Source organism: Rhinolophus sinicus, chromosome 1 (genome assembly GCF_057876585.1).
Source record: "Rhinolophus sinicus isolate RSI-liver-muscle chromosome 1, RSI-T2T, whole genome shotgun sequence".
In the NCBI taxonomy this organism is placed as follows: Eukaryota; Metazoa; Chordata; class Mammalia; order Chiroptera; family Rhinolophidae; genus Rhinolophus; species Rhinolophus sinicus.
The window spans coordinates 130050506-130063233 of record NC_142501.1 but is presented as its reverse complement, the minus strand read 5'-3'; the positions used below and the strand labels follow the sequence as shown (position 1 = coordinate 130063233).

General features: G+C 37.1%; 1 long non-coding RNA gene across 2 annotated transcripts in view; it reads left to right on the top strand.

The window, feature by feature from the left end:
• The window catches only part of LOC141569987 (uncharacterized), a 112867-nt gene extending 110168 nt beyond the window's left edge, over positions 1-2699 (top strand). For both annotated transcript variants that reach the window (XR_016018367.1, XR_012493749.2), the window contains one exon: positions 570-2699. This is a non-coding gene — a long non-coding RNA (uncharacterized LOC141569987). The remainder of the gene's footprint in view (positions 1-569) is intronic.
• Positions 2700-12728: the final 10029 nt, after the last annotated feature.

The window sequence follows — 12728 nt, the reverse complement described above, 5'->3', positions numbered from 1 at the left end:
TTATTCTTTCTGATGTCTCTCACTCTGAAAAAATACACACACACACACGCGCACACACACACACACACACACACACACACACACACACACACTACATCTGGAGGGATAACTTTTAGGATGTAAATAACAAAGGAAAGAAAGTATGTGGCACTGGAATCCTGGTGCTTAGAGGAGGGACATATGTGCCCCTCATTTCAGCACCCAGTTTAGCACCTTGTTAACTACCTTACCCGTGGACCATCTGTTCAGCTCATCTCGGACCTCGGCCGCCCTCTTCACTTGCGTTTGCTCATCTGATCAACGAGGTGTTTGGCCTACTTCCCACTCTCGAACCAACGTGCTTGGAGAGTTCCCAAGGCCAGCAAATCAAACTTGGGGGAACATCATTTGCCTATGTCCAACAAAATATGTTCTACCTTTCTGGCCCACTTTACTGCTGTTTGCTAGTAGAATGATTGTCAAGGAGAAATGACTAGGTTTGGGTACTACAAAAGCAAAAACAGAATAATATTTGAAATTTTAATATATGCTTTTTTTTTTTAATTGTGAGAACCCCATTATGATTTCAGGACTTTTGGGCTAGACTTCAGTTCTTCTCTCACAAAGTCCAAGAGGAAATCTTCCCTTTCTCTTGGAGCTCTGGACTTGGGCCTGGGATGCATCGTCTCACTCCCCTTGCACACAGCCAGTGTCCTCTGCATATGGCAGGGCTGTGCTGGAAAAACAAAGCTAGTAGGACATGGTAAATTCCACTGTAGAGGCTCTCCTAACAACATGGCGGCACCAACAAACCCAACAAACCTTTTGTCTTTAGCTCTATAAAGCAATGTGGCCATTATTCTCACCAGAAAATTCAAAGGATATTTTGCAAGTGAAGAGTGATTTCGAGTTGAAGTTTTGACATTGGTGCCCCTCAGTTGGTTTCCTCCAATCTGCTAATATAAACTGGGCAGGCACAAGATTTTTGCTTTAGGGGCAGGACGTACCCAAAGGGGGGAAACGAAGAGGGAAAACATGACGCTGGGATAGTTCAAGTCCTGGCACTGGTTAGTGACCTATGTACCATAGGCCAAGACAACTCCTATGTCTTACTCTCCTCATCTTCCAAATGAGGAGCTACTTCTTAAGAGTTCATAGCACTTGTTAACAGACCAGATTCTTGGGACTACACTCCTTCTGACGAATCTGGATCTCTGGGACTGTGCTCCAGGGATGTGACTTTTAACCACAGGCAAATGGACGACATTGCTGAACAACTGGAAAAATGCTTAGGTAATTTACTTTCCAAATTTGTTTGCTTGGCACTCGAGGATCAGTGCACACTTTAGGATTAAGGTTTGTTTTGTGTATTGTGGGGAACATTTTTTTCTCTGATAGATTTTATAAAGGTCTAAGCCAACCCATTTTCTTTGCTGTTTCTGATTAGCTATCCTCTATACAAAACTACATATCATGTGTACAAATCAGTAAAAAACTGTTGAGTATGTGCTTCCGATATATGAACTTTTAAAATATTTAATATCTGCATTTATTGATATACTCTATTGTGCTTCAGTATTAACATGTTATGAATACTAAAACTACCAAAAATAAATGTTTTTAAAGGAAAAAAATTGAAATAAGATTTTAAAAATTTGATTTGTGAGAATCTCTGTTCAACACTGTGATATAGCAAGATCAGAAACATATTGTGATGTTGGTTTTGAGTTCACTATACTTCATTAGTTATAATAAATGAAAGTATGCTTCACAAAGATATGTAGATTCAAGAACTATTCAACTATAGTTACTTAATTATGATACCGTTTTTTTAATTCCATTCACTAATGATCCCAAGCTTTCTTATGGGCTAATAAATTTCCATTTTTCTGGATGTCAAGTGGTTGTTGTTGCAAATTAATTGGAAGGTGTGAGATTTTTTATGTTTCTGACAAACATATTCAAAACATAATAAAATACTTCATTTGGAGAAATTTAGAGCAGGTTAGAAAATTCTGTTTCCAGGATTTTATGTGTGCAGATATGAGATTTTACATTTGTTTCTGGCAATAAAAACCACATAAATTAGAAACATTTCCAACCATCAATTTTCAAATTACTCTTTCTATTGCATGAATTTCATTCAAAAGTTATTACTTTCTTGCTCATTTTAATATCATTTCCTCCTCACTTTTATCTCAAATGGACAGATTAAGCATAGGCAATTTTTGAAAATATCTGCTGGATTGTATGTCAGCTCCCTGTTACCACAGAAAAAGCCAGCATATTTGGAACATTTGTACTTATAAAAGAATAATGAATATTTCAAGTTTAATAATGCTTTTTAAAAGTACTTTGCCATGAGATAACTTATAACCCTCGAAGGGCACAAAAGATTTACATGGTCATTCCCCATCTCATTAAGATTCTACTTCTATTTTGCTTTCAAGTAATCTCATTAATGACATCCTGTAACATTTGGTGGATTTCTGGTTCAGCTTTTTTGCTGCAGTGGCATTCCTGTGACTGATGCACTCAATGAAAGTCACGGGAAGGACACAGATCTGTGAATTTTCCTGTGGATTTGTAATCCTATCAAAGCCACCACTCCACGAGTGGTTATGTTTACAGTTGACCCTTGAACAACATGGGTTTGAACTGTGAGGGTCCACTTATATGTGGAATTTTTAAAATAAATAAATACAGTACTCTAAATGTATTTTCTCTTCCTTCTGATTTCTTAGGTGACATTTTATTTTCTCTAACTTTATGGTTAGAATATAGTATATAATACATATAACATAAAAAATATGTGTGAACCAACTGCTTATGTTATTGGTAAGGCTTCCGGTCAACAGCAGGCTATTGGGAGTTAAGTTTTTGGGGAGTTAAAAGTTATAAGTAGATTTTTTTTTAGAAAGTGAAACTGTAGATAACGGAGGGGGGGGGGGGCTGACTGTATTTGAGCCAAGTCTTTTTAGCTGCAGTTGCTTCCTTCCTTCCTTCCTTCCTTCCTTCCTTCCTTCCTTCCTTCCTTCCTTCCTTCCTTCCTTTCATTCTTTCTTTCTTTTTACTTTTTATTTTTCAATTACAATTGACATACAATATTATGTTAATTTCAGGTGTGCAACATAATGATTAGACATATAACTTATGAAGTGATCACCCTGCTAAATCTAGTACCCATCTGACACCATAGATAGTTATTACAACATTATTGGCTATATACAAATTGGTAGTTACAAAATAGTCATGGGGATAAGTGGGTTTTTGACTGCATGGATGGTCGTGTCCCTAACCCCCACATTGTTCAAGGGTCAACTGCATGTGGATATCCCCCTGGTCCTCATTTCTTCTTATTTAAAGAAGCCATTGACTGTTGAGAATGTATCTTTTTCTGGTACATCTTTTCTTTGGCAGGCCATATAAAACCATTTCTGCACATATTTCATTACTAAAACAGAATCAAGCAGCTCAGTTATGGCGTCATGTAAGAAGTGTCTCAACTTGAATTCATTCAACAACAATTCATTCAATAATCATCTCATGGTTTGTAATTTTTACAAACACTTTATGCTTGGTATCTTCCAAAGGATTTTATAACTAAAGAGAGCATTTTAAGTTTTTATCATTGCTATATGTAAATTGTTTCTCTGCTACAGTTTCTCCAATAATGTATCTGTTATTAGATAAGAAATCTCCAAAGTGGTTTCTAACTGTGTATAAAATATTGTAAACTGTTTTAAACAACCTAGATTTAGAAAATCATACAACATTACACTTTAGCTATATATATTATATATATTATATATATATTCTGAATTATAATATATATATTCTGAATTTTACATTTCAAATAGCTTGCTAATCATGAGAATTTTGTTCTATTATCTTCTAATATTGCAAAGGAACACAATATACTTAAGTCAATGTTTATGGTTAACAATAATGAATGTAGAAAGCTATATTTCAAATATATTTTTAGGAGAAGTTTTTAGTTTGAGAGAATTTTAGATTTACAGAAGGATTGCTAATATAGAATAAAGAATTCCCATATACCTTTCACCCGGCTTCCCCTAATGTTAACATCTTAATAACCATAGTATAGTTATCAAAACTAAGACATTAGTAAAGTATTATTAACTACAGACTTTATTTGAATTTCTCCAGTTCTTCCATTATTGTCTTTTTCTGTTCCCCGATCCAATCCAAGATACTATGTTACCAAAATAGTTAATAGTCAATGCCACGTAATAATTTTGTGAAGATTTGTTTAGTTACAACTAAATAGTATTATTTTGCATTCCAGTTCATCAAGAATGAGCTAACTGCAAATGTCACATGAGGCTAAAAGCAGAGGTGTCTCTGTCACTCTCTTTTGTGTTGTCCTAGAATTAGGGCTTTCTCGTCTACTATACTTTAAATGATGTGGTCTTGCTTGTGGACTAAGGAATCAAAATTTACATGTTTATTAAATGTTAGGGAGTATTTATTTTTCCTTATTTTTCCTTTTTTAAAGACAAAAATATGCATACATAGAAGTCTTCAAATTTCCTTTGCATAAGAAATGTCTTTGCTATAAAGAAAGGGCCAATGGATGTCTTTTGTGTCCCCGGTGTGCACGCATCCCACTCTGTGGAACACTGCTCTGCTATGCTCATGCTCTTTGGTTGTACAGAGACTCTACCCTAAACTCTTCCCAATATGAATAAGGTCCAAACTAGGAAAAATGAGATAATTTCAATGTCTTTTTCTACTGGCCAATTCATGTACTCCTGAATTGTTGATAGGTTACAATTATTGAGTAACCCATTAAGACAGTGAGTATACACCAATAACTTTCTCCAGGGAGCACTTCTTAAACCATCCCTCAACAAACTGCTAACACTTAATGTACTTTGGGAAGGGTGGTGTAGGAAAAACTTGGAGGCAAGGTGGCAGGTAGCTACAAAAGCTGCCTACCCACCATGAGTGGGCTAGCCCCATGTTCTAACTCTTGCAAGTGGACACTAAATACTTGATAGCTGTGTCATTCATTTAGTGGAGGAACAAAGAACGTCATGAATACTGTCATATGGTGCCCAGTGCCCTTTAAGGAAGGGGGGACTTATGCCCCAGCTGCTGGGAATGTGGTGGAAGAAGGTCCTTAACCTCCACCCTCTTTGGGGATTTCCTCAGCTAAAGAAAATGACCTCACCCAAGGTTCACTTCCTTCAGGGTCAGCCAGCATCCAGTGCCTGATCAATTGGGGGTATGAAGGTCTGTGCCCTCTTCCCATCTTGGGACAACTCTAGGGTCCATCCCAGCTTCAGAGCTTTGAGGGGGATTAATTGAGGCCTTTGCTGGGAATACATCACATATCAACTTCTCCCTCTACCCAGTCCTGCTTCCTTCCCCTTTCCTCTACCAGAGCCCTCCCTAATAAATCCCCTTCACACTAGTCTCAGCTCAAAATCTGCTTCCCAGAAAAACACCTGCCATCTATGCAAGTGGCTAAAAGTCAAACAGTAAAAAACAGTGCGCAAAGGAAAATAAGCATATCAGTACCTGTGGATGCTTCTAGAGATACCTTGTGTATATATAACATGTGCATATATAGAAATAGGTATGTACATATCTGTACATTTTGGCCATTTTCTTATAAAAGTTGTAGCACCTTATATTTTCAAATTTATATCATAATAAAGATGTATTTTTAGATATCGATATAAAAGGTTTTTAAATTACCGCCTAATATTATGTTATATGGGTATACCATAATAACAGCTACCATCTGGATGCTACCTCTTCCTTGGGCACTCTTGCAACCTCTTTATATTTCTTCAACACATTTATTGAGCACCTGTTATGTCCCAGACACTGCTCTAGGTGCTGGGGACACTAGCAACTATTATCTCATGCTTCACTTCACCTTTAAGAATTAGCTACTATTTTTATCCCTATTTTACAGATGAGAAAACTAAGGTGTAAGTAACTTGCCCAAGGTCACATGACTAGTAACTGGTAGCTGGTCTCTAGTGCTTCTGCTCTAACCCCTCCTCTACATGCCTCCCGTACTTCAACTTCGTTTTCAGTCCTCTCTTGTTGGGCAGTCAGGCTGTGTGCCATTGGTGGGTGTTATGAAGGATGCTGCAGTGAACAACCTTTTCACGTATTTTGGGGTGCTGACTCCCCACTTTTAAAAAGGACTGAGAAGCAGAGAGGTGAGCTCGTTATTCCACAAGATACCTGGTAGTAGTCCCAGCTCATTACCCAGATCACTTAAAATGGTGCTTTTTTTTTTTTTTTCAAAATTAGGGTTTTAAGGAATCAAAAGATACTACATTCCATTCTTAATATGAAAATCTTAGGTTGAGCTTTTAAAATACTTCCATGCAGGCCCTGCGTGCTGGACACATATTTGCAGATAGGGTAATACCTGGATTACCATCACCAGCGTCTCTGGTGGGAAGTGGAATGTTTTTACTAAAACTTCTCTTGTTTGTGTTTCAGAAAAAAATGAAAGCAGATCCACAATCTGGGTCTGGTTTTAATCAGAGCATAAACTTTATGAGACAATGTAAGGCTGAGAATTTTTTAATCTGATATTTTAAAAGAAAAATACGTGTTCAAAAATGATGCAAACCAATCACCCTTAGAAGAATGATGGAAAAAATAAATCTCTTGCATAAAAGAGAATCAGGAAATTCCAGAGAAGTTTAAAAGGAAGGAGGGGGAAACCTAAAGTCTATATTGCTATTTATTAGGTTATTTCTTAGTATAGTGTAATATCTGGTTTTGTTGCACAACCAAAATTCACTTTAGAGGAAATTGCAGAGTTCAGCGTCCCTAAGGTGAGAACATAGTGATTTATTGAACATATTACAAACCCACTAAGTATCCCATGACCCATTCATTGTCCCTTTAAATAAATATTTTGTCCTCTTCAGAGAATCTCCCCGTTCTGGTCATCAATCCATCTTATATGAGATGATTTAATACTTAATTTGTACTGTCTTCATAGATATTCTTGAAAATTTCATATTTTCATTTAATAGCACATTCACTGATTGGGGGTAAAATGTAATTTGGCATGACTTCAGGGTTAGTTGTTGAGATTTAAAGGCATTTTTGTATAATGCTCTGCTATAGTGGGAATAATAAAATCTCAATCTTCCAATAAAGCTACAAAACTATTAATGGATTTCTAGGTAATGCTGTTTCGTGTTCATACTCAGTGGAATATTATTTTTCATTAAATATGAAAGTGGTCCAAGTCTGTTTTATACTACGTGTGTTAACTTTACTGTTTCCTGGAGTGTCTGTAATTTCAAAATTAATCTAGTCTTCTTTTTCATGTTTTTTTTTTTCATGAAATTTGGCTTTCTTTTTAACAGACATAATGACTCAACTATGGAGACTAGAAACTGGCAAGAAAAAGCCAATAAAAGCATCGAGAAAGTCAAAAATTTCAGAGAAATGAGATTTACCAGTGATATACAGTATAGTTCCCTCTCTACCAAAGATTTCCATCTGAAATTTATTCTAAAATGGCTCATTCAGTGTTTATTTGTGCCAGTTTCATAGCATAAATCAAATCACGAAGGTTAAATGAGTAAATACAGCACCATTTAAAAATTCTTCTTGGGTTATAAGAGTGTCTCTTTTCTTTTCCCATTGTCTTATCTCTTTCCAAAGCAAGAAATTTAAATTTTTATGTGACTAAAATAGTCACATGTCAGAATCCCCTCGGATTTAAAACTCCAACTGCTTTGGCTTACACATTTCCATTTCCTAAATCCACTGCGAAAAGAACACTGGATAAATTAAATATCTAATATTTTCCTATCATTATTCTCCATTTATTTCCCAATGCTATAAATTATACATGTTTACTAGAATGAATACATTGCCTTTTCTCCTATTGCTTAAATCCCTTTGTCTAGAGAAAGTGGTAAGTGTTCATCCATTATTTAAGTTACGATTTCTATAAGCGAATTAATACATACATCTATTTTAGCAAATGCGTTGATAGGATGAAGGTCCCCACAAATTTTCTGCTTGAAGTCCCACTTCATAATCTCTGTATAGATGCTTAATAGTGAAAACACACTGCCAGAAGTATTAGGTTTTACTATATTATGGTAATAGTATAAATAACACTGTAAAAAGAACAGCCTAAATATTTTTTAACAGAAAATTTTCTAGTTTAAAAGATTTTTCTCTTACTCTCTTAATTCTCTAGGGCCCAGAGTAGAAGTCAGAGCTATTACGTCTTGCTTGGTGGAGTGTTAAGTCAGATTGATGTACAAGGATCGCCCTGCATTGCACAGTATAAAAACACGGCGCTTCATTATCAGTCCAATCTCACTCGGCCACTGCTCTGGGTTCCCCACCTTCAGTTTCCTGGCTCTTATCCCCAGGTTTTTCACTAGTCCCAGTGACTGCTTCTGTGAAGGGAGGAGGTAGAGTCAAAGGGAATTTCAGGGCAGCCCTACACAGAAAGTAAGTTTAGAAACTTGAAGTTTGTGGGAAAACACTATCTGTCACTTGCTCCATAGGCCTCAACTGCTGAACCTACACACGTGTATTTGTTTAATATATAAATTCACACACTTTAAGAGAAGACTTACTTCACTTTAAAGATTGCCTTGTACTTTGCAGTTTATGGAAGATAACCTTCTTCAAATGATACAATACAATCACACACACTTAAATTGTTTGCAACATTTATCTTATTTGTTTTTATTTAACATTTATTTATTTTTACATTTCAAATACATGGTAGGGGAAGTATGGGAGAAAGACTGAGAGAGAACAAAAGAAATGGTCATAACAATTGTCCTCTTAGAGAAATTTATTTAAGAAATTGGCTCATGTGACTGTGGAAACTGGCAAGCCCAAAATTTATAGGTCAAGCTGGAAATTCAAGAAAGAGTTGAAGTTGCAGTCTTGAGTCCAAAATCCATAAACCAGGCTGGCTAGATAGAAACTCAGCCTGGGTTTCTGTGTTAGAGTCTTGAGGCAGAATTCCTTCTTCTCCCAGAAACCTCAGTTTTTGCTTCAACTGATTGGATGAGGCCCACCCAGGTTACCAAGGGTAATCTCCCTTTAAAGTCAATTGATTGTAAATGTTAATCATACTTACAAAATATCTTCACTGTAACATCTAGACTAATGTTTGACCAGACAACTGAGCCCCACAACTTAACCAGGCTGACACATAAAATTAACCAGCAGAGAATTATTATTTTCCTCAATTAAAAATGAAGAAAATGAGACTTGGAGAGGGTAAGTAACTTGCTGAGGGTCAAAGCATGAGAATTAAGTCATATCAAACTTTGACCTGTGTAACCTTGGTGTCTAAAGCAGCCAGAGAACATTGCAGAGGAAAAGATCAGTGAATTTGAAGACGTAGCATTATATTAATCTATAGTTGATTGTTGACAAGTATAGGGAAGGTTGGTGAATCTATACCAGGTTAATATCAATTTTCATTGGCTTAGTATTAACCTGAAAGATTTTCTAATACAAATGTGTTTAATGTGAAGTCAGCTCTACAAGAGTCTATTCCAAAGATTGCAACCATTTCACATAAATATTTTATGTAACTATTCTATGCATGAATAGCATGATGAGGACAAATTCATTTCTGATGCTCAAAATAATGGAAAAATAATATTTTCATAGAGAGAGGGGGGGAAAAAGAATTCAGTTATTTCTTCTAGCATGATTGGTCAAAAGGTGGTTTTTATGATTGATAGTTTAGAAAAGTTTTGTTCAGCTTCTCAATCAGTATTGATACTTTTTAAGATGATTGTCAAACTTGGAAAAACCTCTTTCAAGTCTCTCATACACAAATTGGTAAAAATGTCCTCCCTCCCTATTTATAGCACCGTGAGAGTTACCCTACAGGAATTTTGATCATTTCTATTTTGCGAAAGTTTCATTTAAAAGAGCAAATCGTGTGGTGTAATTATAATTGTCCATGCTGAGTTAAGTGTAAATCCTGACAGGAGAGAGCTTCTGCTTTGGTTCAGCATTAATGAAAAGCAAATTTTCTATTTGTGACTTTACACTCTTGATGTTTGGAAGAATTTACCACAGACTAGTTTTTGGCTCTGTACATTTCAAAAGATATCAAAACGTACTTCTCCTGCTGGATAGTGTGGGACCCTATAGTATCTCCTTTGGGTCATCACAGTGGGTGGTATTCCCAGAAGTATTCCTGTACTGGGACGACTAATAGTCATTTAGCCATGCTCAAGAGAAACCACATTCCTCATAAATATAACCCTCTAAACCAACATTAAATGTATCCCCAACTCCACTTCCCCTGAGCCAGATCCCCAAAATGTCCTTGTGCTCTCTGACACCACCCAGCTCAAGGGACCATATGTAGAATGGAATTGGAGTAGAAAGAGGCAGTGGCTTAACTGATTTTAGTTAAATTATCTTACTTTTGCAAATTCAAAAAACAAAACAAAAACTTGACCACATTGTAAGGGCTTTCCCAGGGCCTTGGAAGGAGTCAGTGCAAGGGAGGGGCTGCGAGGCTCAGCTTTGCTAACTTCTCAGTCACTGACCAGGAGGGAGCATGTGCTCTGTTATAACGAGGTCTCCAGATCCACCTGGCTCTCTCAGCACTCAGCATTCCCATGGCATAACAGGATCCTTCTACATTTTTTCCTCAATCAGGGTTTTAAAACTCTGCAGATTCACTATGCAAAACATTTTGGCAGTTTCTCAAAAAGCTACACGTAGAACTACTGTATGACCCAGCAGTTCCACTTCTATGTATCTACCCAAAAGAATCACAAGCAGGAACTCAAACAGATACTTATACACCCATGTTCATTGCAGCAATATTCACAATAACCAAAATGTGAAAGCAGCCCAATGTTTGTCAGCAGATGAATGGATAAACAAAATGTGGTGTATGTTTACCACTGGAATATTATGCAACAATCAAAAGGAATGAAGTTCTGATACATGCTAAACATAACTTGACCTTGCTCAATGGATTCCCACTCAGGTTGATATACAGGACTCGGGCTGAACTCCCTTAACCTGTCAAGAGACAATTTCATTTGAAAAGAGAGGCTTAATTTACTCCGAAGAATGACTCTATAATGATAGAATTTGATATCAAGTGGCTAGATCTTTGGGTATGGGGTTGAAGGGGAATCAGATGCTGTGATCCCTAAGGTCTGTTTAATGTGCCTCCTTGGATATCTGTATAGACGCTGACAGCCAGCTGGAGGTGAGGGGTGACCAGGCAGCCTCCTGAAAGTTTCATCCAGAACATAACAGCATCGATATGGGAGGATCATTAAGTGAAAGGGGGGATGCATGTGCTCTCTGAACATTGTGACTTATCTCTCTAAATGTATTAGCTATTCCTGCATCCCCTGCCCCAGCCCGGGTTCCAGTTACCCTTTCAGTCACTTCTAGGAGATAGTCAGAGCCTGTATTACGGAGGGAAGTAATGCTGCAATTACTAGAGTGATTAGCTCAACAAAAGTCATATTTAACACTCAAGCAAAATCTGATGTGGCTGTTCCTGCTAGGCAGGTGACTTCAGTTATTTGGGGATCTGAGCTCCTTCCATTTTGTGGCTCTGCACCGGAAACAATGAAATAAAATATGGATTTTATTTTTTAACATAAGAGACTGAGACACTGAACTAAGGTGCTGCCACCATTGATAAGTCATTTCAGATGGTGTTAATGCCTGAAGTTCAAGTTAATGGTTCCAGTGATTTACCTCAATATACTTGTTAATGACCTAGTGGATGAAGTGAATGGAAGTGTGGAAACATCTGCTGATGACGCAGAAGTGTTTAGTTTGGTAAGATCTAAGGAGGATTGTGAGAAACTTAAGATGGATCTAATAAACCTGGATGACTGAACAAACATAAAGACTGACTACATTTTACAGAGAAGGTAGTGAGGTAATAGGCAGTGAAAGAATAGTTTAAGCTCTACAAAGTTTAACCAGTACACACTGATGGACTTAGAATTTATCTCCTTCTCAAAGAAAAAAGACCTGCTATAGGAATCAAATTCACGAAAATACTTCAGTAAAACCATCTAATCTGCAACAGTCCCGGAAAAAAAAAAAAAAAAAAAAAAAAAAGGCCAAAAGAGTGTAGGTATGTATGTATTCAGAAAACAGAGGTGAAAATACAGGAAAACATGGGGTGGGCAGGACTTGGTGCCTACCTAACAAGCTTTCTTCTGCTGACTTTGTCCTGATGTTTCCCCCAGTTACCCCCACCCCCACTCTTCATTCAGGAAAGATGACTTTTCTCCATTCCCAGAAAATGAATAAAAAATGTATCTAAATCAATAGTCCTTAAAGTGTGACCCCCAGGCCAGCAGCAGTAGAATGACCTGACAACATGTTAGAAATGCCACTTATTAGGCCCCAACCCAATATACTAAATCAGAAACTCTGATGGTGGAACACAGCAATCTGCATTTTAACAAGGCCTCCAGGAGATTCTGATTCACACTGAAGTTCGAAAACCAACCACCGGCCTAAACCAGTTATGATAATCCCACTCTCCTTTGCCAATGATTATATTAAGGATAAGAATTGAGACTTCATTTAGGCCAATGAGATACAAGTGAAGTCGGCTGTGTGATTCTAAGAAAGGTCATTCTCTCTGATGAAAAGAAGACAGACACTGTGGCATTTGGCCATAGTTGGATGAGGATGTGATTTCGGGAACTGCAGCAGCCATCTTGTAGCTATGAGTGGGCACA